General features: G+C 51.8%; 1 protein-coding gene across 2 annotated transcripts in view; it reads left to right on the top strand.

Moving 5' to 3' along the window:
• PlexA (plexin A) overlaps positions 1-27,773 on the top strand; it is a 385,856-nt gene that overhangs the window by 186,859 nt on the left and 171,224 nt on the right. The window contains exon 1 of one of the 2 annotated variants that reach the window (XM_070538957.1): positions 4,479-5,253. The exons of the other annotated variant lie outside the window; for it this stretch is intronic. The gene's annotated coding sequence lies outside the window, so the exon portion shown is untranslated. Of the gene's footprint in view, positions 1-4,478; positions 5,254-27,773 lie in introns of those variants that run through there. 2 annotated transcript variants of the gene reach the window in all.

Genomic DNA, 27,773 nt, shown 5'->3' with positions numbered 1-27,773 from the left:
CCAGTTTTCAAATTATCAACGCAACAAAATAGAAACAATTATTAATCATCAATAATAATGACAAATAGAATGGTCCCCTTGAAATCGCTTGGACCGAAAACATACTTCTGAGGAAGCAAATGAGGTCATTCATTTTTCCCGGCGATATTTTCGCGGAATCCGAAGCTGCTTATATTTGCGACCCTGCTTATCCGTGTAGCGGCGGTACAATAAGCCAGATTCCTTGCCAAATGAATCCCCCTTTTTTTCCACTCCCCGTTTGACGCTCTTCCTCAGATCGGCTAATGAACAATCTTCCTGTTGCTCGCGAATCAGACTTTTTCTTTCAACTGCAGCCTGCTCCTGCCGGCTGGCGGAAACCGGAGCGAGTGTGGAGCCCGCGTCGCCTAATTGCGGCGTCGAGTCTATATCGCGGCTAGCACTGCACGCGTCACTCCCACTCACTTCCAGGACCCGCTCGTCTAGGCCAGCCTCCGAGCTCTGCCTCTCCCGTGACTGCTCGCCACTCCAGTTACCGTGATCGGTCCGTGTGCCGCACCGCCTTTCGCTCACCGACGCTAAGTCAAGTTCCCTCGACAGCGGGCGCGCTTTGGATCGCGTGGGGGCCATGTACGCCACGTCGGCAAAGAATGATTTGCCCTGATCCCTCAGCAGCTGCTCCGAGCTATTTGAGAAGAGGTAGGAAAATTGCTCCGGGAGGGCGGCTGACACAGCGGCTTCGGCGTTAAGTTTCCCAAATTCTCCTTCAATGCTAACCGTTGCGATCGGTAAACAGACACTCTCCTTCTCGGCCACTTGCCGTATCCTAACGCACTCTCCCGTAAAATCACTCGAGGAGACGAAAGACGGGTGAACAACGTCCATAGTTGCTGCAGAGTCCCGCAGTGCTCGGCACTTCTTGCCGTTTACCTTAATTTCCTGCACATAGGGCTCCAATAGACGTATGTTCTTGTGAGTTTCCTGTATCGTTGCAAAAGCAATTCTCTCTGGGCAGCTTGCAGCGATGTGCCCTTGCTTTTTGCAATTGTAGCAGGTTAACGGTTTCCGTTTTTCAAAAGCACGCGTCATTTCGTTTCGCTGTTTCGGACCATTGTCATCATTCTGAGATGCATTCTGTCCTTCCCTTACAGTTTCTTTGGTAAGGGATTCGTCGTCCCGAAACTCGCGACGCGTGATTTGCTTCCGTTCGTCGGGCTTCCCGGAAAACCAATCTCTCCTATCAGCTTTTTCTACGCGCACTGCCTTGCTGTGCAAGCTGCGGCGGGTGTAATACTCTTCCGCTAACTCTGCTGCCTTGTTTAGCCTAACCTCTTTTAGCCTATCTTGCAGCCAGAGCCGGACATCCTCATCAATGCAACGGTAGAACTGCTCCAACGCGATGCATTCGACAATTTTGTCGCGGTCGTCGAAAACCTCTTCGCCCTTCAGCCATTCCACCAAGTCGGCTTTTAGACGAAACGCGAAGTCAACATTCGACTCCTTACCCTTTTTTGCATACCGGAACCTCTGCCGGAAAGCTTCGGGCGACAATTTGTACTTCCGCAGTAGCGCTTCCTTCACATCACTGTAGCTCTCAAACGCCTCTTTCGATAAGCAAGTTATTACGTCTGATGCCTCCCCAGGAAGCAACGCTAACAGATTCTGTGCCCAGAGGGATCGCTCAATGCTATTCCGTTCGCACACGTGCTCAAATTTCACGAGGTATTTGGCCATATCCTCTCCGACGACAAAGGGTGGAAGTTGATCGCGTATTCTTGGAACATTAGAAGTGAGACTAGGCGCTGGCGAGCTATTTCGGGTCTCCAACTCTTTCATTTTAAGCTCGTGCTCCCGTCGCTCCCTCTCTCTCCTTTCCTCCTTTTCCTCCTCGCGACGTTGCTGTTCTCTCCTTTCCTGCTCGCAACGTTCCTTCTCCCTTTCCTCCCTTTCCCGCCGTTCCTTGATATCCGCCCAGGCCTCTGCGGCTTCCTCCGCCGTTACGTCCCCAGTCCTCATGACCTCAAGGATCGCATTCTTTCTTTTAGTTGAGCCCAACTCAATGCCCAACTCCTCACAAATTTCGAGAAGTTCCTTCACCTTGTACTTCTCCATCGTTCACACTGTCCTCCTGCTGTTTACCCTTTTTGAATATACCTGCCGTACGCTACTACAACACTACTAGTAACACATATGCAAGTATATCACACACTGCCCTGTTTACCCCCTCAGCATCCCCTGGTTTTCAAAACGCTCTTACTAGGCTTGAAACACACAAGGTTATCACAATGCAACACCAAATCCTTCCCTAAGCTACTATAACCTGTGTCAGAGAAAGTCTGGTGTTTGAGGTAAACTTCAGGCACTCACCGCGCCGAGGTAGCTGATGCCGGTCAATCCCGTAGCTGCCATCCAGTGTTATGAATTTCCCAACCGGTGCCACCAGTGTTACGACATCCAACCGGTGCCACCAGTGTTACGAACTTCAACCGCTGCACCACGATAACGGCTTTGTGGTCCCGTAGCGCTCGTCACCCGTTTCGTGACAGAGCGTTGGTAGCGAAGACTCCGAGCCTGGCGTCGATGAGAATAACAAAAGGGACTTTATACATTATATACAGGTTATCATACAGGACATAAACGGATCGGCACTGGGGCCGAGAGCTCACACAAACGCGACTGTTCTCGCACGACGGCGTCCGGCGAAAACGCGTGACACATCTCACCCCAGTCGGGAGCGACCCTCTCTCCAGGTGGGGTCGGCGGATCCTGTTTTTTTCAGGCGGCGTCTCGCTGCTTTTATAATCCCCGAGGCCCATTGTCACTCAAACGGCCCAATACAAAGTCAGCACACGCCGGTCGTCCGAGGGGTCCAACCAGCGACCGCGCTGGCCACCCGGTTCAAAGTTCGCGCGCGCGGTGTCCTCCAGGCAAGGGAGGTGCGGCGCCGGACTGGCGGGCACACGCGAACACGTTTGAACACGCTGCTTCGCCGAGGCTTCTCCCGCACGAAGGCGCAGCCTCTTGACTGGTGAAGGGAGAATTATGGCGCTCGCAGGATAGATTCTGCATCTTGCAGATTCGGGATCCGGGCTTGTGGTAATGGCACAACAGCATGAGACTTGGTCAATGCGGATACCCTCAACTATTTGCAGCAGGAGAGGGGACCATCTGCTCCCGGTGCTCATGCGCGGTGTTTATCCTCAGGAACGGCCTAATCCTGTGCCGTTTAGCTTGGACTACTTGAGTATAGAATCCGCGTATTTAGCGGGATATGAACCGTGGCCGCTGCGTCGGTCTAATAACCGTTTCGAGAAAGATTGATTGGTGGTTTACTTACCCAAGTGTATAATCGAAAGGAACAGTGAGAAATGGGTCGGTCGCAGCAGCCCTGACTACCTCGAAGAAAGCGGCAAATGTGGTGGCGAAGTGTGGTGTGGTGGCGAAGTGTGGTGGCGTTCAGAAGGCGAAGTGACTGAACTTGCTTTCCGCGTCTATTGCTTTGTAAAAACTCGATATGCAAAGAGAGAGAGAGAGAGAGAGGCAGGCGTAAGGGAAATACGGGCAGGTTAACTAGGCTGAGCCCGGTAGGCAATCCTGCACTTGGGAAAGGAGGTTGAAGAATGAGACGGAAGAGAGAAGTTTACGCTTTGCACCGGTACACGCACAATCAATCGTTCATAGCTGCGTCAATCACAAGCGGTCGTAATATATCGTGGTGCATTTCAAGAAACGCAGTAGCGCTTTTGTGGCTTTGTACCTAACAGATGCTCGAGATATCCTTTCGGCGAGTTGTGTAGCGCTTCTATAGTGTAGCTCACATAAGCGATTTCGGTTTTGCTTCGGTATCTTGCACATCGACACGTAACGGCGCGGCGTGGGCGGGGGAATCACGGGATGCTCTCCGAATAGACATTTCGCGCGAGTCCCGCGGTCTGAATCAAACGCACTGCTACTTCGCTCGACGGTTTCCAGGCTCTCTTAAGTTAATTATCGGTCGGCTGGCTGCGTGTCCCTTTCCTGCTATATCGCGTCTTTTTCTATGTATATCTTTCTCTCTTGTTCTTTTCTTTCTTCTTTTGGTGAATAATATGTTCGCGGTTCCGTTTCCAACTCTGGGCCCCGATCCTCCCGATTGTCCCTCACTGGTGGAAGAGAACATCTCGCCGGTTGAATAATGGACGCACTTGGACGGCCCGTGGCGCCGCTGCAAGGGCTTCGCCCGGCCCTCAGTGCGGAGAAAGGCAGCCCAGTAACAATGGCCCAGGGAGACACACTCGTAATTAGAAATTCAGTGGAGGGAACAACGGGGGTGGGGGGTTCCGTCGAACGCTGCGCGAATGCGGCGCTCAGTCCCTGGCGAGCCGGTGCCCGGGAGCGCCGGGAGATGGAGGCACCGACGAGAGGCTTCTCTCTTCCTCTCTCTACATGTCCCGGCATGCCCCGTTCACGAGTGTCGCCCTCGCCCGCCCGCTTTCGGTTCGGCCAGTCGTCCTCCAGCGCCGCCGTCGTGGCGCGTCGTCGTTCGTTGCAGTGAGTGGAGCGGCGTCTCGTTGCGAGCGGTGTGTGTGTGTGTGTGTTGCGGGATGCTCGGGCTGGCGGCTTGACTCCCAGCTCGAATCGTGTCATCGGTCGGATCGCCGCGCCGTTTTCCTCTCGTCGCCATCATCCGTCTGTGAACGCGTCGTTTCCGCGCGGTCACGTAGGCCGAGTTTGCGTTAGTCGTGGACGGTGTGACAGAAGCGGCGAAAGAGGAACGTCGTCTGCGATCGAAGGAATTGCTGCGGCTGTCTCTTCGGAAGCCGAGCTCGGCTTCGAGACCTCGTTCCGTGCGGATTACTGGTGTGGCCGATCACTGGAGGCCTTTCGCTGTGCAGCGCCCGCGGGGCCTCCGCTGGTTTCGCGTGCTTTGTGAACAGGTGCTGCTGCTGCCGCCTGCATACCAGCGCGATCCCCCTTCTGATCGGCGCCTGGGCTCCTCCCAGCTCGGCCGCCGTCCGAACGGGTCGTCCTCCTCTCCCCTGGCTCGCTTCTCCCCTTGGCAGAAACCAGCTCGCGCCGAACACTGACCTTGCAAGAAGGCGCTGGGTTGGCCGTAGCTGAGTTGTCTCGTGTGTTTGACGGTCCCTGCAGGAATACATGGTGTAGTTCTCTTTTAAATTATTATTGCAAATCTTGACATCAGCGGTTGTGGCCGTGCTCCACGCATGCTGGATTAGACTCCTGACCACAGCTCGTGTTCGGCGCACCGGAAGACAGCCCATCTGCGACGTGTTGGTAAGCTCCGCGCTTCCTCCTCGATTCCTTTCCAGGTGACGTCGTGCGACATTAGCTTACCTTTCGTTGGTGTCCTCGAGGGCGTATTTGAGCCGACTTAAAGCTCACTTGAAATTGAAGTGGGTAAAGCGACGCACTACGAATTGCGTTACTCACGTGCAAGTGTCGTGGTACGTGGAGTACGTTTTGACTGTTGTGCTTTTGGCTTGTTGCGAAGCCCAGAAGTCGGAGTAGGCGTTTGCGCGTCCTCGCTCAGCAGCAGTGGCATCGCGTTGCCCTTTTGCATCGTGTGCCTTGGCGCCCTGCCTCAATCACCGTTCTCACTCGCACCGTTCGCGACTGATTTTCCCGCATTCCCTCCTCCTATGAGGGCCCCTGAAAGAGTAAGAAAAATAAAATAAGTTCATGTATACAGCACCATTATAGTTTATTGTAATCATGCTTAAGCGCTCCTTCAGTTTACCACATTGCTTGGAATTTAGCACATGGAATTTGCGGTTTCGCCCCATCGACGAAGCACTGACAGCGAGAGCAACATTCCGCGTTGTGATTGAACTGTTCATGTTCTAACTATACCCGCATCCGTCTGACGCGGACGCGGCATACGCGCGTGCTCGACGGTTTCTTGGCTCCCTGAAACGCTTTAAACACGCCGTGTAGGGCGTGTGATTGCATTGCACAGGTGCCACAGCGCTGTCCGTATAAAGAGCCGCGCCAGTAAAATTACATCACTTTCACGTTTGATCACTGCTATTGTTTTGCACTTTTAGTATTTTATTTACTCGGCTGCGAAGATTTGAGCTGAAATTCCTGCGCTGTGAATTTTCTGTTTCGTGACGTTTGTTTGCGGGCTGCCATTCTCCAAAAAGTTCTGCAGAATCATGCAGTCAAGAACGTAAGACGTGGCCTGACCAACTTTGGCGTTTGAGCAGTATTGCATCTGCCTTGCAGATAGGACATGCATAAACCCAAGGATACGCGCAACGTCACAAAAACGACGACGGCGAGAATTCCCGTGGCGTTGAGAATTCTATTAATGATTCTATTAATTGTTATCGCAATAAATTGGGATAATAAGAAACATCACAAGCTAAATAAGCAAGCATGGAGACACCACAAAGTGTGTAGTAAACGATCCACCGATGTCACCCTAAGGTTCAGCGCGCAAGACAAAAAGTATTCTATGCGCATCTGGCGCAACAATGCCGGTCCCCGCCACGCAGCTTCCGAAGCATGGGGCAACCCGTCGAATCCACGTCTCAAAAGACGGCAGTAAAAGCATTCGGGCGTTACCTCGGCGCCGCCCGTTCCTTTTGTATCCTAGTCCCTCCGTCACGTGGGGTTAAATTCGGGGGGGCCGCGACTCTCGTTCCCCGGGCACGGCGGCGCGTTATCCAACTCCTTTCGCCATCGCGCGTGCGCGGGACGCTGCGTCGGCGGGAGGATGGCCCGCAGCGGCGTATGGCGCGCCGCATTGGTCCTCCTCTTTGTGGCGACCGGCCGTTTTACTTCTTCAACTGCCAGTGCAGGCCCCGCAGTCGTCAACACGTTGCAGAAGATTGCGCCATTATTCATTGCCTCAGCATCACAAAGAGACCGCGTGCCGACCCGCTTGTAGCGGAGAGTGGAGAAAAGGGAAACAGGAATGAAATGCAGATCTTTGGGTCTATGCAACGCTTACTCACTCTGGCGGATTGGCGAGGAGTCGTTGTTTGTACCTATGTCTGAAATAGGACCGTGTCTTCATTTACCAGCTTGGCTGGCTTCTCATTTCACAGCACGAAACGCCCCCACCTCCCCCCTCTCAGTAAACTTTATCAGTTATCGGACGCCCCCCGAATAATGCAGTGGGTATGCGTATCGCACTTTCGCGTCGGAGCCCTCCTGGAAGCCCAGAGATGGTTCGCCGCGCCTGTTTTCCGCTAACGAGCCCTCGCCTGCTGGCAGTGCATCTATGCGGCAATTGCGCTCTGCCCTTACGCCAAGCTGCGGCCGGCGGCTGCCGTCGTCGTCGTCGTAACGGCGTCGTTTTGTCCCCGGCGACCCCGTTCCGTGCGCCGAGCAACTCGTTTTGTGTGCCCCTCGACCCGCGCCTCTGCCGCCGGCGAACGAGGACAGCCGGCGGAGGGTCCTGTACGCTTCTGTCGCACCCCCCCCCCCCTCCCCCTTCCTCGCTTGCAAGGAACGTTGTTGCACTGTGCGCTCGCGCGGCTCTTTCGCAGCGCGACATGCAGCACGCGGAAGCTCCTTTTTGGCGCCTGGCCTCGCGCTGGAGGGAAACGCTTTGTCTCTCGAACCAAGCGGCGTCGGCGATCCCGCTGCGTCTGGCCGGTCCCGCGAAGCCTCCGGGTGGTCCGCAAGTTCATTGTTGCGTCCCGCCTTGGCCCTTCGGCTGATGAACGCTCCTGTCGCGTACATCGAGGCGCGGCGGATTGGACGTGTTGGATAGCGTGGCCTCCGAGACGGGGAAGCCGCGCGCGCCACCGGATCTCGGAGGCCATTCCTGTGGCCTCGGTGCGCTGTCCAAAGAAAGTGACGAAGTGCTAACCGACAAAGGACAAAGGATTCGCGGATCCGGCGGCTGCCACGCATCGGTGGAGGCGGAATGCACAAACGGCCGTGTATCGCGCTTTGGGCGCACATCGAATAACCTGTGGTGGTCACAGTTAATTAGGTTTTAACGTGAGAACGTTAAGGGCCCCATGTCGCAGAAAATCCTGCGTCGGCGTCCTGCATCCAGCGAAGACCGTTGTTTCAGCAAAAATCATTTCGAACCAACTATACCCAACCAACTGCCATGTAGTGCAAGGAAGTTACTGAACTAAATGAATTTCTCAAAAATAAAACATGTCAGAACAATCGTAAAGTACGACTTACACACAAGCTACAGACATGATAGCGTTGGGTTGTAATTTGAATATACGAGAAAACGTTATTCTGTTACGCAGAAACTCAAAACAGAAACACATTTTCCAATGTTTCTACCATTCATAAAGAGGCCATGGCTTCCGAGATTTGCATGCGCCGGCGTGCGGAAATCTCAAAGGCCATAATGCGGCGCGCCTAGTTCCTTGCAACACCTCCAGATGGCACTCGCCTCCACCGCATCACAATAGGGGAAAATAACTAGGAAGCTTACCACCAAGTATACGGTGACCTGTATGGTGAGCAACATGGAAACAAAGAACGTCAAGCAGAAAATCAGAGTCTGAAATAATCTCATGGGTGGCGGCAGTAGAAGAGAAACCTGCTATGGTTAAGTACTTAAGAGGAGAAAACAAAATCACGAAAGAAACAATGTATGTTAACTCAAATGGAAGCTCTTTACTTTTCGAAGGGAGATCAGGATTCCTTAGAACAAGGAAGAAGAAGCATGTGCTTGCTGCGGCAAAGCTAGGGAAACGATGGAGCATGTTTTATTAGAATGTGAAGAAATCTGCCCAGCGGTTGATTTAGGCCCCTCTGCCCTCCTTGGAGCCCTTGGGTTCAGCGAGAGCAGGGGGAAAGTAAACATGTCCGCTGTAGAGATTAGTAGGAGGCGATTGGAAGACTGGTCGAAGAAAAGTAGGGTAACGACAAACAAAGGAGGCCTACAAAAACAAAGTTCACAATAGGGGTTCAGAAAGTTTAACGCTGGGAATTCATCGTGGGTGTTCTTTTTTCTTCCTTTATTTTTTAACGTGGGTAGGGCATTAGGCAATATAATAACAAAAGCTTGGTGGCGCAACGCACCACCCTATTCCAAAGAGGACGTTCATAGCATTCATCCATCCATTAGTGTTACATAAGCAGCAGTTGCCGGAAAGCGTGAGAAGCAGTCAGGAATTTTATAAGCTATCAGCTATCGGGTTCCATTCGTAAAGGTTTAGCGTCCTCCAAATTTTCCCAATACTGTACCTCTCATCGTCTGTGGATTGCTTCCGGACGTGCTTGAGCTTGTTAACACCCATAATTCAGTCGTTACGTTACGGCCAAGTTTAGCGTTAGCCCGCGGCATGCCGTACTAATTCCCGGTGTTGGCGGTGGTTAGTTCTAGTAACAGGCGTGTTTATATCCTAGCGTTCTGTATTAGGAACGCAAGAAAAAGGTGTAAAACCGCTTTGCAGGTGATAGCCTACCCTTCCGGGAGCCCAATGTGTTGCAGGCATGCATCATGCGTCTTTGCGACATCGAGTCGTCGGATATCCAGTTGTGTAGTGTGCGTAACTGTCACGCTTTCTCACCTGAACCGCAAATTATGTAGTTCGTCTCGAACGCCCGGAGTTCCCAGCACATTTTGAGTGAGATATTTTACTCGCGTTGTTCCGTTCTTGGTGAGGCCGGGCTGTTTATTTGTGCTCGTTTACCATGGGAGGGACAGCCGCGCTTGTCCGTCCGCGTTCACCTGGCCAGTCTATCGTTAGTGGGCACACTGGACGGGCGAAGCTCGGTGCGCCTCGGTGCACAAATCGACGCGGCAACAAAGGCGGGAGCGAAGGAACGATCGCGCACCCCGAGCGAGGTGAGAGGGGTGGGGAGGTGGCCAGCGCGCCGGGCTGACTCATCGACAGCTCGCGGGACCGGCCCGGACCGGAGCAGCACCTCACCGCAGCGGGCGCCTGTTGTGCCGAAGAATAGGCGGGGAAAGAACTAATGGAACAAAGCAAAACGCTCGAAGGGTGCCTGTGGTGCTCTCGCGCTTTGGTGCCCGTAATCTTGTGAGCTGTTTCCCTCTCAGCTGAGCCTCCGCCTAACTTTCTTTCTTTCTTTTTTCGCGCTAATCTAGGCCGTTCCTAGTGCCACAACTATCTCGACGCAGAGACGTTGTTGGGGCACTACTTGTATGTACTTTTTTCTTTCCTTTTATGTAACACCTCCCTTCCCCACCCCACCCCCCGGAGAGCTACCGATAGAAGTGGCAACTGTGCGCTCCGCTATCTAACCACAGTTTTGTTCCCTCGACCTCTGAACTGCCAGCGCAAGAGAGAACGGATGTCATTGTGGCTGAAGTTGAAAAATGAGTGGGCTCCAAGCGGGTGTTTGCGGCGTCTGTATCGCGGGTGATATTCGAAAGTTGATTGTAGGCGCCCAGACCTTCCGATAAATCACCGGTCGTGTGAACGTGGCAGTTCGAGTAATTTACACTTGCTCCCGAATTTACTCCTGTAATATCGGGCTGACTCACCTAAACATTGCAGCTCGTTTAAGCCCTTCGTCTACAGAGAGCGCGTGGCATCTGTTCCATGGCATGACTTATCATCAATTCCGAGTGGCTGAGATTAACCCGAAAGCAGCACCTCGCCCATTGGGGCAGGCCCTGTGGATTTGGGACATCAGGACTCGGCCGTTCTTGCTGCTATTATACCATCCGATCACTATTATAGATTTTGACGACGAAGGAAGTAGGAATATTTCACGCTGTTCGTGAGCCGTGGTCATGAATGTTTCGTGAGACTTGTTTTAATTCGACAGCGAATGGACGGGTAAAATTGGTATTTGCTATTCAGCGTTACAATTAAAATAAGCATACTCAGTATGCGTGTACGTTCGTTGCTCTAGAGGGAAAAAAACGAAAAAAGAAAAACGGCGGTTGAATTAAGAGGAGAGCCGAATTAACCAACGTCGAGTTAACGGAAGTCGGATGTGCCCAGTTGGCACGATAACTTCGCGCCGGACACGTCTTCCCTCTGCTCGTGCACCGTCGAGTGTTGCCGCAAACAAGGTCGTATTCTGTTTCTGTTTGTCTGTGTGGCTGTCACGGCGATGGCTTCGAACCAGGTGCCTTTACATTGTTGCCTTTTTCTGGAGTGGTTGAAAAGAAGTGCTACGAACGTGTTCGTACTCGTCTTTCTGCAAACACTGTTCGTTGGGCTACCTCGGGCGTCAACGGTCTCTTTTTTTCCCCATGGCGGCGTGGCTCACGTCAAGAGCCAGCATCAATAGATGCCGGATCCCTCTGCCTTGGCAACTTTCTTTGCCGTTATTCGTTTCTTCGACCAGATAACTCACCTTTCCTCCCACCGTGCCGTGCAAGTCGTGGGAAATCGCGCCGTGAAGGGCGGCGGCGGCCCGGGACTGCAGGCATTGCGTCGCCGCGGAATGCGCCGCTCCCCATTCGCCCGCCTCCGCAACTTCTCCCGCCGCACTGCCATTCTTCCTGGCGCTCGCATTGTCTGCCCGCCGCCTGTTATTTGGCCGCTTTCGGGGCCGTCCGAAATCTTTAGCCCCGGGGGGGGGGTGTTCCTCTTTGGTTATTGTCATTTGGGACGACGCTCACAACACTCTCGTTTTCTGTGTTTATTTTTTGTTTTCGCTTTTTTTGCGGTGCTTATACGTGCGCCCCGTCGAGTGTTCCGTTGGAATTCGCTCGTTGCCCCCCCTGCCAATACCCGGTCCTGCGTTTTGTGGCAGTCCGCGAAGTGTCTCGCCATTGTCCGCCCGGGACTTTCTCGGCGAGTGTCGCTCCTCGAGTCGAGATTGCCATTGGTAGCTGGTGATTTGGTGTCCCGCCTTGTTGCCGTGTGCACCTGCAACAAAGGCTTTTAACAGCGACCCCCCTCCCCCGCACACACACACAATTTTCCACGTTCTTTTGTTTTCTATTGTAGTTCCGCTCTCTCTCTCTCTCTCTCTCTCTCTCTCAGCTGTTTCGGCGGATGAGCTGATTTTTACTTGTCAGACGATTCGGCATCCAGTGCCACACTCCACCTCGCTCAAAATTGACGTTTCCTTTCGAGTATCGCCGGTGGAGGTATGCGATGCCCTGCGACTCTGCCTGTGTACCTGCCAAGCCACACCTTTGTTTCATCCATACACTTCCGCAGCTTTCGTTCTCTCAGTAAGGCGTTCGTGTCGCTACTATAGATTGTGTGCACCTTCTTTTCTGATTTTTCTTACTAGGTGTATTTCACTAGGTGTTTGACCAGAAAGCCTATATGCGCAGGTTCCTAGCAGCCGTAACTGACTGTTAAGATCCTCGCTCTTTCCTTGCCATAATCATGTTAGTGAAGCCTCTTGGCGGCTTCGAAGCCTCTATACACGTTATTTGATGCAATGTTCTTGTTTCCCAAATTGTTGGCACTCGATGAACTACGTTGCAGATGTTCTTGTCTCTCTTTTGTTGAGCGTTTGTGCTCACCGTTGTCCTCTGTTACGCTAGCCCACGTTGAGCGGATTGATGCGTGCGCGCACTGATTTACGTATCGCCCGTTGGCGATGTCTCGGGGTACTTGCTGCGTTCGTGTAAAGTTGGCCTTCCTTTGGGGGTTGTGCTGTTCCCTGGAGAAATAACGGTGGCGTGTGAGAGCCTCGGGCGGAAACACCGTGGAGCCAACAACCGCCACCGTGACCTGTCATCGTGTGCAGAAGACAGGCCGCGCCTGTATTCTCCACACGAGTCGCGTCGGAGTTGCACATCTCCCAACATTGCAACCTTCTCCGAGCTTCTTTATTACGTGGGTTAAATAAACCACTGTTGTTGACTGTGGCATTTGGCGTCGAGATAAAGAGCGGCGCATCATTACTACGGATAGCGTAAGTGCGTTAAAAAAAGAAGAAGAAAAATGGCTGTGGCTTAGGTAACGTTAAGCCCAGGATGCGAAGCATACTAGCCTTTATTTTAGTTGTTGAACCACTGTTTAGCCTGGTGAACTGCTGTTGCTTGGCTATATTTGGTTCGGCTAGACGAAGAAACAACTCATGCGTTACTCTGCTTCGCCTTGGACGCCCCGCATTGGACGCGGTGAGCGTCGAGCAACGCAGCGTTCGGCGCGGCAACGAAATGTGCGCCTGAGCAAGCGACGCACGCCTGAGCCTTAGAAACAGCTCGTTTCTAAGGCAACACCGCATTCACTAGAGGCGCTTTTGTACCGCTTTGAAGCATCGTACTCGTGGCTCAGTGGTAGCGTCTCCATCTCACACTCCGGAGACCCTGGTTCGATTCCCACCCAGCCCATCTTGCGAGAGTTGAGCCAAAGCCACTTCTCCTCTGTCGTGACGTCACGGTATCACGTGGTATTGAAGGCGACACCGCCGCGCCTGAGGAGCTGAGTTGAGCTCTCGTAATATGCTTCGCATAAAAGAAACGACAATCATGGCGTCACACACCTCCGCATCCCGGAAGAAAATCGTTCGCGTCCTCCCGCTGTATCGGCGCGAGACAAAACAGCCGTCCCCGGCCACCTGGTGCTTCCTGGTCGCAGGAGGCGCGGCAGTCGAAAGTCGGGAGGCCACCGGGTGATCGGTGGGCGGCTTGCGTGAGCTTCGCCGCTGAGTTCCAATTGGACCGCGTAGGTGTCTGTACTGTACGCTGCATGTCCGCAGCCTAGGCTGCGCTCGGCGCTTTCGTGCATCGCTTGTGTTGACCCCTTTATTTTACGTTTGCACACACAGCTTTGGAACGACTTCCGGTTAAGCCCTCCGGAACAGCACGCGGTAGAAATATATAGAATATATAGAACTCTTCCGCTGGCACTTGCTTTGCTGTGCAGCTATAGAATGTTTGACAAGGGAATTTTACTGCTAAGTACATAACAAGAAAGCTATACACGTGAGCTGGACGCTAGGGGCACATGTATTATAACAACACATGAATAACCATATACATATATAGTAAACTATGGGAAAAATTACTTATTTTTGCTTGGCTAGCTTGGTGATGAAAAATGCATGAAACAGAAGTATGCTCCAGTCATAAACAAACTGCTGGACCGTGGCGCGGATAAAAGGGTCTATACATACATACATAGACGCGTCTTTCCAGTGTTCTTTGTTTGTCTGAGAACACCTTACGTTATTCGCACGGTGTACTACCGGCATTTAGTGGGACCTGTACGTATGACCGTTCCCCTTATGGAGCAGCAGATAAAATACCCATATAATCTGACCTTTACGCGTTGTGTTGTCATAACATCTCTTAACTAATAATGGCGTTAGATATAATAATAATAATAATAATAATAATAATAATTATTATTATTATTATTATTATTATTATTATTATTATTATTATTATTATTATTATTATTATTATTATTATTTCTTGGCATCCCCTTTGATACAGGGCAGTGATACTCGCCTAGCCTAGCTTTTTCTTTGTTTCTTTTTTTTCGTTCTATCATTTTTGTATACATCTCCTTACTCTTTCTTTTTTTCTCACTCTTCTTCTAAACTTCTGTATCTACTTTGTACCGCTGCTTATGCTGTATCAATCTCTCCCTTGCTTTTTTTCTACCAATACTCTACCTGCTTAGCTCGACTGCTGACCGGTTGATGCTTCCGTCCACTTTAAATCAAAGCGCTTCTGGAACGTGTACGTTACCTACGGGTCTCACTGGGTGAATCCCTCCGCATTCCATTATGATGTGCTCAGTGATTTCCGTTCTTTCTTCTTTCTTTTTTACCCCTGGAGCATGTCTCACCTTGTTGCGAAGTATGCAACATGTCCTCATGCAACCAGCTCGGGCCTCAGAAGTGTAAGGCACTGGCCTCTGTGTTATCGTACAGATTTTCCCTTCTAATTTCTTTCTTCCCATTCTTGTAAATCTCTATGGTTTCTTTTTTTGTTTTTTTGCATTCAATTCGCTGTCTCCGTTTCTCTCGCTTTCTTTCTGATGACTCCTGGTTGTCTGTTTGCACTTTCATTTGCGCTGTTTTGGCTGCTAACTTTCTTGACCTCTTCCTCCGTTCTCTGTCCACGCTTTTCATGTGCAGATACGTGTACGCTTTAGTCGCCCATTTATTTTGATCGGCGTTCCTGAGTCATTCTACGCAGCTAATTTTGCTCTGCGCTTCTGTGACTTCAAAAGAAGCCCAGTTCATCCCATATAACCCTGCACTGCCTCATTTGCAGTTTTACCGCGGGCTTCCAAAGCCAAGCGGCCTACCATTTTTTGGTTAACTTCCGAACCCTACAAGATACCTCCTTTGAATCACGGAATAGAATAGATGCTGTCTTTTGGACATTTTCTCGCAAGTACCGCTGGCAAAGCTCATTAAAATAAGGATAAGGACTTGTTGTTTTCCCAATTTCGTGTACTTCGCGTGTGCTAAGTATCCGATAGGACGCTGCCAGTATCGTCTAAATCTTGTCCGTGTGCCTAGTGGGATGTACCTTTTTGGGAAAGGCTGTCTGTACTCCCTTGTATGCGGACATCTCTCAGTAGGCTGTGATTTCTCATACATCCACCGTGTCGCCAACGTTCTTGACGCTGCAGTCAGGCTAGGAAAAACGGAACTGTGTGGTGATGTCGAGGCAGGCAGTCGGCTTGCGCCTTTTGCCGCTTAGTGTCCGCAGCCCGCGGCACTGCACGCAATTTCTTGAACATCCCCGCTTTGATTGACTGCCCGACGTTGCCCGCAACGCTCCTTTCTTCTCGCGTGCGGTGCTCTATTTCCGAGTTGTTGACGGAAGTGGATGCGCCATGATCTTTGCCGATGCCTCCCTTTAGCGCATTGACTCGGATCGTAGTGCATGGCCACCCTGCTACGCTATGTGTGGCGACCCTTTGTTAACTAGCAATAGGAAACCTTCGGCGTGTCAGTAGGTGTAGAATACGAAATGCAACGCCACCAAGTTCTGGCGGTGTGACCTTCTATTTTTGTTTTGGCGTTGCAGAGGATGATTCCGGTTGCCTTTGTTGGACCTATTGTTACATTAGGACACTTGAGGACACCGGAGTTGCCCGTTCTTTAACGACGACAACTTGAAAACTGTATTGCGCTTTCATGGTTATACAATAAGCACGTGAAGAGTTAACGGCGTCTCCGCCTTTCCGTTTAACTGTCATTCAATCGTTTGCGTATATTGCAGTTGGTGGCTGCTCCGCAAAGTCTCGCGGACGGAAACGTAAGCTTCGGATCCGCTGGTAATTAAGTATGCATGCGCCCGTTCGATCGAGGCTAGGCAAGTTCTTTTTCGCGACTTTCTTGCTGCCGTAATGAACACCGTGTTTTAACTTTTTCTTCATTCATCATTTGAAGGAAAGGGCAGATATTAGACAGCGTAGTCTTACGTCAACCAATGAAAGTTGATGTGCATTTAGAGTGTTATTGGAAAAGCCCTGTAGCGTAAGTGTTGGAGAGAGTAAATGGGAATGGTTCCAGTCAAATTTCTAAACTCCGCCCAAGGTTATCATTCGGAGCAGTGAACAGCAATGACGAAATGGAAAGTTAATGTAAGACACTGCCTATTTATTTATTTATTTATTTATTTATTTATTTATTTATTTATTTATTTATTTATTTATTTATTTATTTATTTATTTATTTATTGCTTGCAGCCTCTTTGTGTGCTCGGAGTCGCAACTGTTAGAGCTTGATGCAGAGGATGTCGAGCACTGCTGCGACTTCTGACTCGTCCCATTTTTGTGCACGTATGTTAAGGTATCGCAACGCTCTCTCTGGCTCCCTCGTCGTGTTCATCTTTTTCGTCGACAAACTCGCCGGGGCGAATACGAAACTAAAGGGCTCTCTCTCAATTCCTGCGAACTCGGGGTGTTCCCTGCGCCACGCCTTTCGCGCAGAGATTCAGTCGACGGACCCGTAGCATGATTTCGGCGTCTCCATGGGAACTCTGTTTTTCGTCAACAACGCCGCCGCCGAGTGCGTGCGCATGTGTGCCGAGAGAACTTATCGCCTCGAGTCACGCATTTGCAAAAGGCGCTACATATTGGCCGGCTTGCACGCATCGCCCGCATTTTTTTACATGAAGGGGGAGGTTATAGGGCGTGTGCATTTCGCAGCTATTCCTCTCTCTCTCTCTCTCTCTCTCTCTCTTTCGCTTCGTTCTCTCCCTTGGCGGATACACGTGGGACGTCGTCGATGAGGGCTCATCGGCGTGAGATATGCGCGCGGGGTAGCGTGGGCGTCGATCCCCTCTTCTGCGCCCCGTGTTTCCTCCCCCCCACCGATCCCACCGCAATCATAGCGAAGAGCTTGCGACGCACGCGGATGCCTGCGGACCGGTTTTCCACTGTCCGCGTGCCTCCGGGGGCGATTAGCGTCGGACTACGGCGCGCGCCGTCCGATGGGATGCCGTGCGGTGCTCGTCTCTCCGTCCAGCCAGCCAGCTAGCAGCAGCAGCAACCAGCCTTCCGGTTCTTTCTTCCTCGGATGGACCGCAGCTCCGTCTCCTCCGTGGGTTGCTCATTCGCTGCCCCATCTCTGGAATGCAGCGCTTGCGTCGTGTGGTTACGCGCGTCGGTGCGGAAAACTAGCTCTTTTTCCCGCGGAGCCGGAGACTCGTACATACGGTGGTACTACATGCAGTAGAGTTTCCTGCAAAAATCGCCAGAGAGACTCTTGGCACTTAGCGTTCTGCGGATGGAGAGTCACTGTATACGCTATCTTTGGTAGCATGCATGGAGTAACGTTGTGTGGGTACGGCAAGTATGACGATTCAGCCGGCACGGGAATGAGCGGTAATATTATTGCGAGAAAAAAAAAATGAACAGCGGAACAGCAGCACTAAGGAAAGACAAAACGCAGGAGCTGACTGTTGATTGCTGGTTTGTCCGGCTGCTTATTGATAGTGCGCGCGTGTGTTATTTTGTCTTTCGTCGGTCCTGTTGCTATGCGGTTTTCTTCGGAACGATGCTTGACCAGCTAGGCCAACTTCGCGTTGTTGTGTCGGATGGGTAGTACATTAACTTAAGCTTATTTCTTCTGGCTTTAAACAGCTTTGCAAATGCGCCATTTCTTTTTTCACAAGATATTACATTACAAGGAGAACATGACCAATGATTATTCATTTGCGCGGGTACTTATTGTTTTGCTGTTTCCAGAAAAGCATGCTATTCAGAAATTTCGTGAGGCTTAACATACACTGCCACCAGACCGCGTGAAGCCGCAAGCAAGATTTCACAAGTCCGCGCACCACGCGGCATGTCCCATGGTATGGCTGATCGATCGCAACGCCAGTTATTCTCTAGTGCGTAATTTTTTTAGGAAGCTCTGTAAACTCTACGAGCTGCTTTCGTCCGGTTGGCGTTGCTCTCAATGGCCGTTATGATTATTATTATTATATTTTGTAAACCTTCACGGCCGTGGAAAGTTGCGCTCACTCTGACAGGTCGTGCTCGCTGATGCGTTTCGACCGCTGCTGCATTTCTCATCCCGCGTCTCTTATTGTTCTTTCTCGCCTTTCCCGGATGTCTCGCCCGGCAGGCCGCCGTAACTGCGCGCTCAATGGCAAGCGCAGAGGACGACCGCGTTCTGTCATCATCTGCTCTCGGTGCTCATGGCCCCCCCTCCGGCTTGTTTTTCTTCTTTTTCTTCTTCCTTTCGCCCCATTCTATTGACGTTTCCTGCGTCTGGCGACCCGAGGCCGTCTCGCGCTGGTTGCGGTGCTCTTCGCAGACTGCCGCCGCTTGATTAGTCTCCCGCCGAGCGAGACACGCTCGGTGGGAGTCCGCTTTTCGTCGGCTGGCCCTGTGTGCGCGCTTGGTGTGCGTGCGTGTGCTCCCGCGTGTATATGTGCATCGTACGCGTGTGTGTGCTCGGGCGTCGCCTTCCAGATGGCCGAGGCACAGCGGGATCGCTTCAACGCGCCCCGCTCTCTTTGGCGGCTTCCTTTGTGGGTGTAGTGTGTGTGTGTACGTGTGCCCCCTCCCGCCCTCGCACTTGTCTCATTTCTCACCCTCTCCATCTTGGGCAATGCTTGTTCAACTTCATCTGACGTGCGCCGTTGTCATTGACGCGTCCCCTCCTCCTCGTCATTGTCTCCAGATTTTATAAGTCTATATAGACGAGCTACAAAGGGTACGCGTGATAGATAGCTCACCCTACACCTGTATGAGGTGCTTGTTTCGAGAGTGCCAGTAAGTCCCTTTTGACCACAGTCTGACAATACGAGAATCGAGCTTTATTCTACGGAAGGAATAGGTTTATTCGTGAGGTGGTTATATTGATGAAGCCTGAATTTGATCCGAGAGGATGCGGCCGTACGTTTAATCAATTGAAGGAGATTTGGAATGGCTTTGCTCCCATGGAGACACACTGAAAGAATATGCACGTCCTTTCAGTGTGAGAGCAGTGAACCTTACTTGTCCGGCTCCCTTACAAGAAGACTTTCGACTTATCTAGAATTGAAAAACGTGGTATTGATCGCGAAACGTTTTCGCAACATGACTGCAGCTTCACAGTGTATTTGATATATATATATATATATAAGCAGTTACGAGAACTCGAAAGTTGCCAGTTGGAAGCGCTTTAAGTCTGCTGCTTTGAGCGAGTTATACAGAAAGAAATTGCACGTATGATGCATGATGGTCGGAGTCACAGCCGGGGCCGTCTTATGCAATCGGTGTCATTCGACAGTAGGGCAGGTGCATTTCATAATTACATGGCGCTAGCGAATGGAATCAACTCCCATCCAACCGTAGCGCGTCTGTCCTTGAGAGATTGCTGGTAGAATATCGGAGGCCGGTGGCGAGGTAGCTGGTCTTCTCGACCGTGACGGGGCACTTCATGAATTTCGCCCACTTGATTGTCTCCTTTGAAAGCGGCTTCCGTGTCCTCGACACAGAGCCACGCAGACTTCGCTAGAAGTCCTATACGAGCTATGCCAGTCGTTGTGTAGTGTACTCTTCTGTACATCATCGGTTTGTGCCACCGAAATGTAGCGGTGCCGCCGGAGTTGTGCGGCGTCGTCGAATCGGGCGGCTTTCATCCGAGACGTTTCCCCCGAAGTACGTAGGGAGTGCCGTTGCAGCTGAACGGCGGCGCATCAAAGGGGCGAGTGACCTTCTGCACCCGCCTGTTTCAACTTGCTGCCTGCATACTCTGCTCCGAGGAAGCCGGACGCGTCTCGCGTCTTGCACGGTTGCTCTGCATGATTTAGCTGCATTATGCGACCTCCTGTGAAGGGACGGCTCGTATTATCCGGGGCGCCTTGGGAGGTCACCCGTCCCCTCTGCTCTACATTCAGCCTTTCGCCTATAGAATCGCTGACGAACTTGAATGTTAGCCATTGATATGAAGAAGGGTACGCTTTTGTATCCCCCTCATTGTTTCGTTTCGCCTCACCCGACTGTTTGTTTTTGCGCATTTAATACGTATTTTAAATCCTTGCCGTTATTATGCACGTCAGATGTGTTCCTCATCTGAAATGCCGTTGCCCATTGTAGGCGGTACCTATAATGTATAGAGGCTCTAAGCTTGGAGGACCATTAATCCCCGAATTGGCGTTATTCGGTCGGCGGAGCAGAGGAAACAGTGTCCGTGGGGTCTTCGTGTTGCGTCACTCGCCCCTTTTGGCGCTCATCTTCGGCGTAGCGATGCCGGGGTCGTCTTTGACTTCTGCGAATGGGGTATCGCTGGGGCCACCAGCGTCACACTCCCAGAGAGTCCTCGTGTACGTAACGTATGTAACGTACGTAATGTACGGGTATCCTCCCCTTTTATTCCGCCTGCGCCAGGCGATGTATGTAGTACTTCACCTAATTTGCGCCTTCCCAGAAGGAGCTCTCGTGATTCAGAGGCCGCAGAGGGAGAGAAAATGGGGGGGGGGGGGGCGGCTGCGATGATGATGGAGCACTCCGGTGGCGTTGGTTTTCCCTGTCACTGACGTCGCCCGAAGCTTTTGGCACTTGCTTGCGCTCAGCGCCTGCTCCTCGATCCCATATAAGCCGGGCTTCTTTTGTTCGGCGCTCCGTCGGCGTTGCGGTGACCCTTTGCTGATGCGAAATCTGTATTTTTTTTTTCGCATCTCTCTTTTATTAATCACGCTGACGGTAGGAAATATGAAGCGTTCTTTCCTCGAGGAGGAGATTCATGCAACTGCGGCATCGAGCACTTGTGAAGTGCAGGGACAAACATACCACAGAACGCGGTCTCGGAGGCGGAGCACACAGTTTACACGCAGTGTGAGTAGGCCTAACGCTACCGAGACAGAAGATCGAGAGCAATTATACGGAGCAGAAGCAGAATGCTACCACTTCACCGAGTTGCTAGGCCTTACGGATCAGACGGATTATTAGTTAAAGGCGTGTATTATTTAATACACGCCTTTGCTCACGTAATTGTTTTTCTTCTTAATAAAAGAAAGTTAACGGATTTCTGCCCGCGGAGAGCAAATAAGTTTCACACGTGTGATTTGTTCGAGCCATTCTCATACGCGCGTATAACCTTGTTTTCCTGACATTCCTGTTTTTCGTGTATATGCGTATACTGTGGAATTGGTATCGACACGCTATATAGTATAGGGGGCCAGTCTGATCCTTTCATGATCGTGACTCCCTCGCTAGTGTGACCACAAAGCTGGTGTCGGCACAGTTTCACTTATACCTCTGCTGGGCTGCTGCCCTACACCGCAGGCCTTTGTGACTGTAGAGAAACACGCATTATAGAGGGGGGAAACGAGAGCGGCCGCAGCGCTTGCCGTTTACAATTGAATTGGCCGGCTTTCCCTTGATTGTTGTCTCCATTCTACTGCGCGCGTTTTGTTTGTCCGTCTCTCTTTCTTTTCTTTTTTTTTTTAAGCCTCACTTTCTCTGCCTTCCTCGTTGTGTCATTGTACCCGGCGCCACCCACACTCCCTTGCTCTCCCTCTCTATCTTCTTATCTATCTCTCTCAGCGTGTGCGTGTACTTACGTATAACACTGCGCGGTGTGCTGCGCGGTGGCCGAGGTTTTTGGGCGAGCGACCTCCATGCATTCATCCATCGCTCTCGTTACTTGGCGCGCGGTCCAGCTTCCTTGTTGGGGGGCAGCTGGCTTGGCTTGGCTTGGCTTGGCTTGGCGCTGAGCGCGGCGTTTTTCGCCCCGACCGCAACAGTGGCGCTCGCGCTACGCCCCCCCCCCCCCTCCCGTTCTTTTTTTTTTTTCTTTACGTCCGTGGCTTTCTTTTTCTTCGTTCGTTTGCCACGCACAAGGGCCGTGCGCTGGCCTGCCCCTTGTTCTGGGCGTTGCGAGCCCCTTTGGCTGCGGCGGCCAGGAAGCGGTCGAGGCCATCGAGGCCGCGTCGTTGACGCGTTTTACGTTGCTGCCGCCCGCCACGAATAGCAGCGATGAACGAGAGTGCGCGGTCAGTGAGTGAGTGGCAGCAGCTGGGCCGGTTCGCTTCCGTTTCTTTTCTTTCTCTGCTCATTTGTTTTGCCCGCCTCTTCTTGTGTTGTTGGTCGATGCTGGAATTATCGACAGACAGCTATAAAACGATCGCGCGGGCTCGGCAAGTATAATGTTGCGGCTTTTTTTTTTTTTTTGACCGCTGTCTGTTCTGATGGCCTATCCGAATGGCCATTTCTAGAGGGCTAAGGCAAAGGTCATCTATATAGGGCTGCAGCTAAGCTTTATTACTGGCAACGTTGACTCTAATATGGATAATGACGCCTGATTGCCACTGTCAGAACCATCTTATCCTCTCAACGTATCTTGAATATTATACGAGGCAGCTACACACACCCGCCGGAGCGCTGTGAAGCCACCAGTCGAAGGCTGGCGCTATTTACCTACCTTTATGGATGGACCGATTCCGGTCGATAAGATATAAGGGGCGGCGCTTGGTTCGATGAAGAATCGTGAAAGCGTATAAAGGTCAAATGAAATCTTTGTGCTGTGGGCACTTATTATTCTTTTCTTCCTTACGCCTATATGTTATCATAATCATATGTGTGGCTTTCTTCGTCACCTGTGTGGATGCATCATAGGCGTGGACTGTGCCTGCGGCCCTTCGCCTTGTCTCTCGGACTTTCAAAGTTCTGGTGCGTTTCATCGCGTTATTGCATGAAATTTTCTCACTTATTATTTCTTTTGTTGCTTCTTTCACCTTTTATTCCCTTTATTCTTTCGCCAGCACAGGGTAGCCAGCGAGAGAGAGAGAGAGAGCTCAATACAAGATCAGCCGAAACTGCTACGTCACAATACGTCTGTTGTCTTAGCTTTGGTGATTAGGCGGAAAATTAGGCACAGTGAGGTATGCCGTGCCATGTGGTTTTGCGACAGCGTGCACAGGGATGTGACATTGAGCGATTAAATACAAGGGGTTCGCGAACATTCGAAACTATACAAATAACGAATTGAACGATGTCCTATTCGATTCGGTCTTCGAATCGCTGTCTGGTTTCGTTTTTGGCAGGGTCGGTCTCGGTGAGAACATTTACATTAGGTTTAGTAAGAACTTTATCGTGGAGCAAGCCGTCGATAAGTGAATATCGAGCATTAGTGTTACTTCAAAACGTTATCGCTTATTCGGAACCGTAGTATACTTGGCTTAAGCTAAGTTTCTATAGTAGCGCAGTGCTTCGAAGAAATGTCTAGGAATATTATATATTATATGCCTTCCTATAGCCGTTTTTCTATGTAGTCAATAACAAACTTGGAGCATTTCACATCGGAGTGCCGCTATGGGAAGTCTGTTCCATTCACTCTGAACCATTCCCTTGCCACATGTTCAAGGGCTGCATTAACTTTCTCTTCCAGTTTCGCAGATAGCCTTAATTACGAATTAACTTACAACGCCGCTATTTTGTTAGAAAACAAACTGGTAAGGGTAACGGTGACTCATTTCCATTTGTATCCGTTTTGACGTTTTGCCCAAAACGCAGCGACGTCTAGGTCTCCGCCCTCTTTCATGCTAATGCCGCCGGTGAATAAAGCTGATTACCTGCGTGAGACGGCGAACGTTTCGCCATAAATGCATGACTACGACACTCCCGGCCGACGGAGTGTGGCAACGCAGACTCATTTAGCCGACCGTTTGCATAAGCAATCAAGCCGCGTGCACGAGAAGGACTCGGGTCGCGAATCGAGGTGCGCGCTAATACGCACGTCTAAAACATGCGCGACGGATCGGTTCCTGCCTGCCGCGTCCATTTCGCCGCCGCCGCCGCCGCCGCTAGGCCTCGTCCTTCCTCTCCCCAGACCGTGGGTTGAAACGCAGATGAAGTCACGTTGGCGTCGACGCCAAGAATCAAAAGAGGCGGCCGCCTTTCTCTCGCGCTTATAACGCGCGCTTGCATGAATCACCGCGGCGGCGTTCGCTTCTCCGCGGCACTTTGCGCGTGCCCAGCGGGCATGCGGCATCGTGATCGAGTCTGATTTGCATACGCGGTTGCCTTCGGTGAGAGCGCGCGCGCGTGTACATAGCCCGCGAAGGGCGGCGTGCTCGTTAGCGGCGCGCCGCTTCCCACGTTGCAGCGCGCGCGGCGCCCGGGGCAAGGCCGGCCCGCGGCCTCTCTTCCCGCCGGCCGAGTGCGCGCGCTGGCTTCTCTTGGCTCGCGTCGCGAAGGAACACGGCGACCTTTGTGTCTCGCGGCGATGCTCGATGTTTGCTCTCGCCGTGGGATCGCGCAGAGTGGCTATGTAGGAACGCAAGTGCGCGCACGGTCGATAATAGCGGAGACTTGTCGGGTGTGGGTTGATCGATTGGCGCTGTTTTAACTGTCTCGAAGATACACCTGGGGTGCTTATGAGGGAGTCTATAGTGGAAGAGGAGGAGGAGGAGTGGCCCCGATGGGTGCCTGAACGGTTCAGCGACATGAGAGGATAGCGAGCCATCGGCACTGCGGGTGACGTGAATGTTGTGCTTTGGCAAATGATTAGTATACTGAAGCAGGCCGTTGCTGCGCTATCGGCTGCTATTGCGAAAAATTGCTATTTGTATCGCGAGCGCTGTTAAGTGCTGCCCGCGGTACCTACGTAGCGTAGACATTTGTTCCACTATTCACGGGAAGAACCGTGTGGCGTGTCAGCACAGCGCGTATGCAACTGCGCGGCGTAGTGTCCTTCGCTTCACATATTTATAACTTACTAACCCGGTTCGTTGTTTCGGCCGCAGAAAGGAATTGCAGTTAACTACTGGAATGATTACGGAACTGCTAGTCGCGTTTCGCATTGCTTTCTCTTTTTTCGGGTCATTTCACTGAATCATACAACAGCGAGTAAAAGGGAACATGTATATGGGGCTTGCGGCTTCCATTTGCTTCCCCACCCTCGAGCGCGACCGACTTCTTGAGGCCAACGGCCTTTATTGCGCTGTGTGTGAGCAGGCGCCATGGAACATTGGCCTTTACGTCTCTTCTTGAAGGCGCACAGGCCTTCTGGACGACTGGCCGCCTGTGGCGCCATCTGGTGCGGCGAACGTCGTTTGCGCAGACGCTTTTGTCCACAAACGGGGAGCCCACGCGCCATCCATAGTCCCTGCTTTCTGTCGGTCTCTCTCACTCTCCGGTCGTAATCGGATTGTCGGGCGCGCGTCTGGCGCTGCATCGCCTTCGTGCACAATGAGGCAGCGCCAGCCGAGGCGTGTGGGTCGTGCTTCTCACTTCCGTTGCCCGTTTTCGTTTGCCCAGTTCTCGTTGTTGTTGTTGTTGTTGTAGGCGGCGTGTTGACATATTAAACCGAGGATGTGTGTGGCCGTATAGGAGTTTGCTATAACGAAAGGTCACGTATCTAGATGTATTGTACACACGCAATACATCTTAAATGTCGTACAGTTTTTTTTCCCCTCTTTTGTTCAAGCACGTCGATACTACAAACTAACGTATTTGGAAATTCTTCGTATGTCCAAAACGTCGCAGTTCATTTTGAAAGCTGCTTTGACGCAGTAACGTATCAAGTCCATCGGCACAAGCGAAAAGTTCCCCGTTTTGACGACGTCTCTGTTACGAAAAAAGGAAAGAAAGAAAGAAAGCTTTAGCTCTGTTTGAAAACAGCTTATCCCACCTGACCCTATGTGTTGCCTCAATTACTGTGACATGCTGGTGCTGAGCAGGACGTCACAGGCTCAGAACCTAGGCGTGGCAGCCCCCCCTCCCCTTACCCCGCCTCTCTCTCTATCTCTTCGTTCTGGTGGACTGCTAACACCCGTGTCTAGTGCCGACAGGTAATGAAAAGCGACGAAAACTGTGCTACCAAATTGATCTGGAGCCCTTCGCGCGACCGTGTATCTCATAATCTCGAACGTTACTTCGTGAAACAAATCTGCATTAGTTTTTGTTAGCGTCACTTGTGATAGGAGGCAAACGCGCCGGTATTGAAAAAAGAAAGAAGGAAATTTGTGTTATGCGTGCAGCCATGGGACTCCAAGGTTAAGGGGTGGAGTTTGGGGGAAAGGGAGTTGTAGGACGAGCATCAAATGTGAACTAACCTCTCGCACAGCTGAATCTAGCACGCAGCATCCAAAACGAAGCGCAATGCAGTCTAAGCGCGATCGCGCGTGCCCTTTTCGCCGAATTTCGGAAGAAAGGGGACAAAATCGATTCGGGCGCTTCCTTGCAGGCGACTGCTCTAAAGGCCTGCATTGTGCTTGGCCCGAGCCTAGGCGCAAGTTGCAGTGACGCCTAAAAAGCTGAGCACCAAGCTGCTCGCCGAGATTGCGACCGGCACGTTCGGCGCGGCAATTTGGGTCGCCCGCCGGCGAGCTCATGGCCCATTGTTGCTGCGGCGGCTGCCCAGATCGCGCGCGCGTCGTGTACGTACGCGCGTGCCCTGGGGGGCTTGCTGGAGCGCGCGCTAATAGAGAGTTTTAGCCCAGCGGGTTTACGGCCAGCGGAGCGGAGCGGGCGAGCGGAGACGCGACTGCGCATGCGCACCACGCTGAGGCGGCCAGCGGTTTTACGGAGCAGCGTTTACGCCCGCTGGAAAGCACTCCCCAGCGGAGCGTATACGCAGCGCGCGAGCGTGCGTAAGGGCGCGCGGGCGTGTATGGGAAATGCAAGACGGCCGCCGCGAACATGAACGCCGGCAGTTCTGCATCGAAGACGGCGAGTGCCGCGCTGACCCGTACATTAATACTCAGTACATTATTGACAAATAATGCACTGAGAACATGTAATATATCTTTATTCAACATTTCTTGCATAATAAAAGCAAGCGTAATTCAATTTCATTTCTCAGTAATTCCTATTCGAACCACTAGGTGGGGCAGCAGAGCTCCCCGCTCTTTACCCCGCTCGAGCGGGTGATCCGCTGGGCTAAAACTCTTTTTTCGCGCGCCGCTCCGCTGGCGCAACGGTGGAGACCGCTCCGCTCCGCTGGCCGTAAACCCGCTGGGCTAAAACTCTCTAATAACTTCGCCAAATTTCCGCTCCGCTCTGGCGCCACACACGCATCGCGCCCGTTTTCGCGACTCCGGAAGGCTATAGGAACGACGTAAGGACACACACACACACACACACACACACACACACACACACACACATTATATATATATATATATATATATATATATATATATATATATATACACACGCAGAGAGATAAGAAAGGAAAAAAAAGGAAATTGTTGGCGAAGAACGCGTAACTTTGTTCTCTGTTGTTTTTTAGCACCATGGCGATTTGCGATAAGCCGTTTTTGATCTCGGCGTTCATTGAGAGCTTAGTTCTGAAAAGCGTCGATTTTGTCTCTGTGCCTAGCCCGTTTCTCTCTCAGCGTTTTGCGTGCGTGTATCTTGGTTGAAGTGGGCTAATGGGACGCGAATGCGCGTTGAATGCGTTGGGCGGTCTCGCTGTCGAGGCGCGTCGCTGTAACTGCTTTCCAAACCAAACGGAGAGGGGGTTGAGGGAGGGCGTTGATCGCGCACGCGATCGGCGAACCCGAGGCG

The sequence above is a fragment of the Dermacentor albipictus genome, chromosome 5, assembly GCF_038994185.2.
Source record: "Dermacentor albipictus isolate Rhodes 1998 colony chromosome 5, USDA_Dalb.pri_finalv2, whole genome shotgun sequence".
NCBI lineage: Eukaryota > Metazoa > Arthropoda > Arachnida > Ixodida > Ixodidae > Dermacentor > Dermacentor albipictus.
The sequence above is the reverse complement of the archived record's forward strand: the minus strand, read 5'-3'. Positions and strand labels throughout refer to the sequence as shown.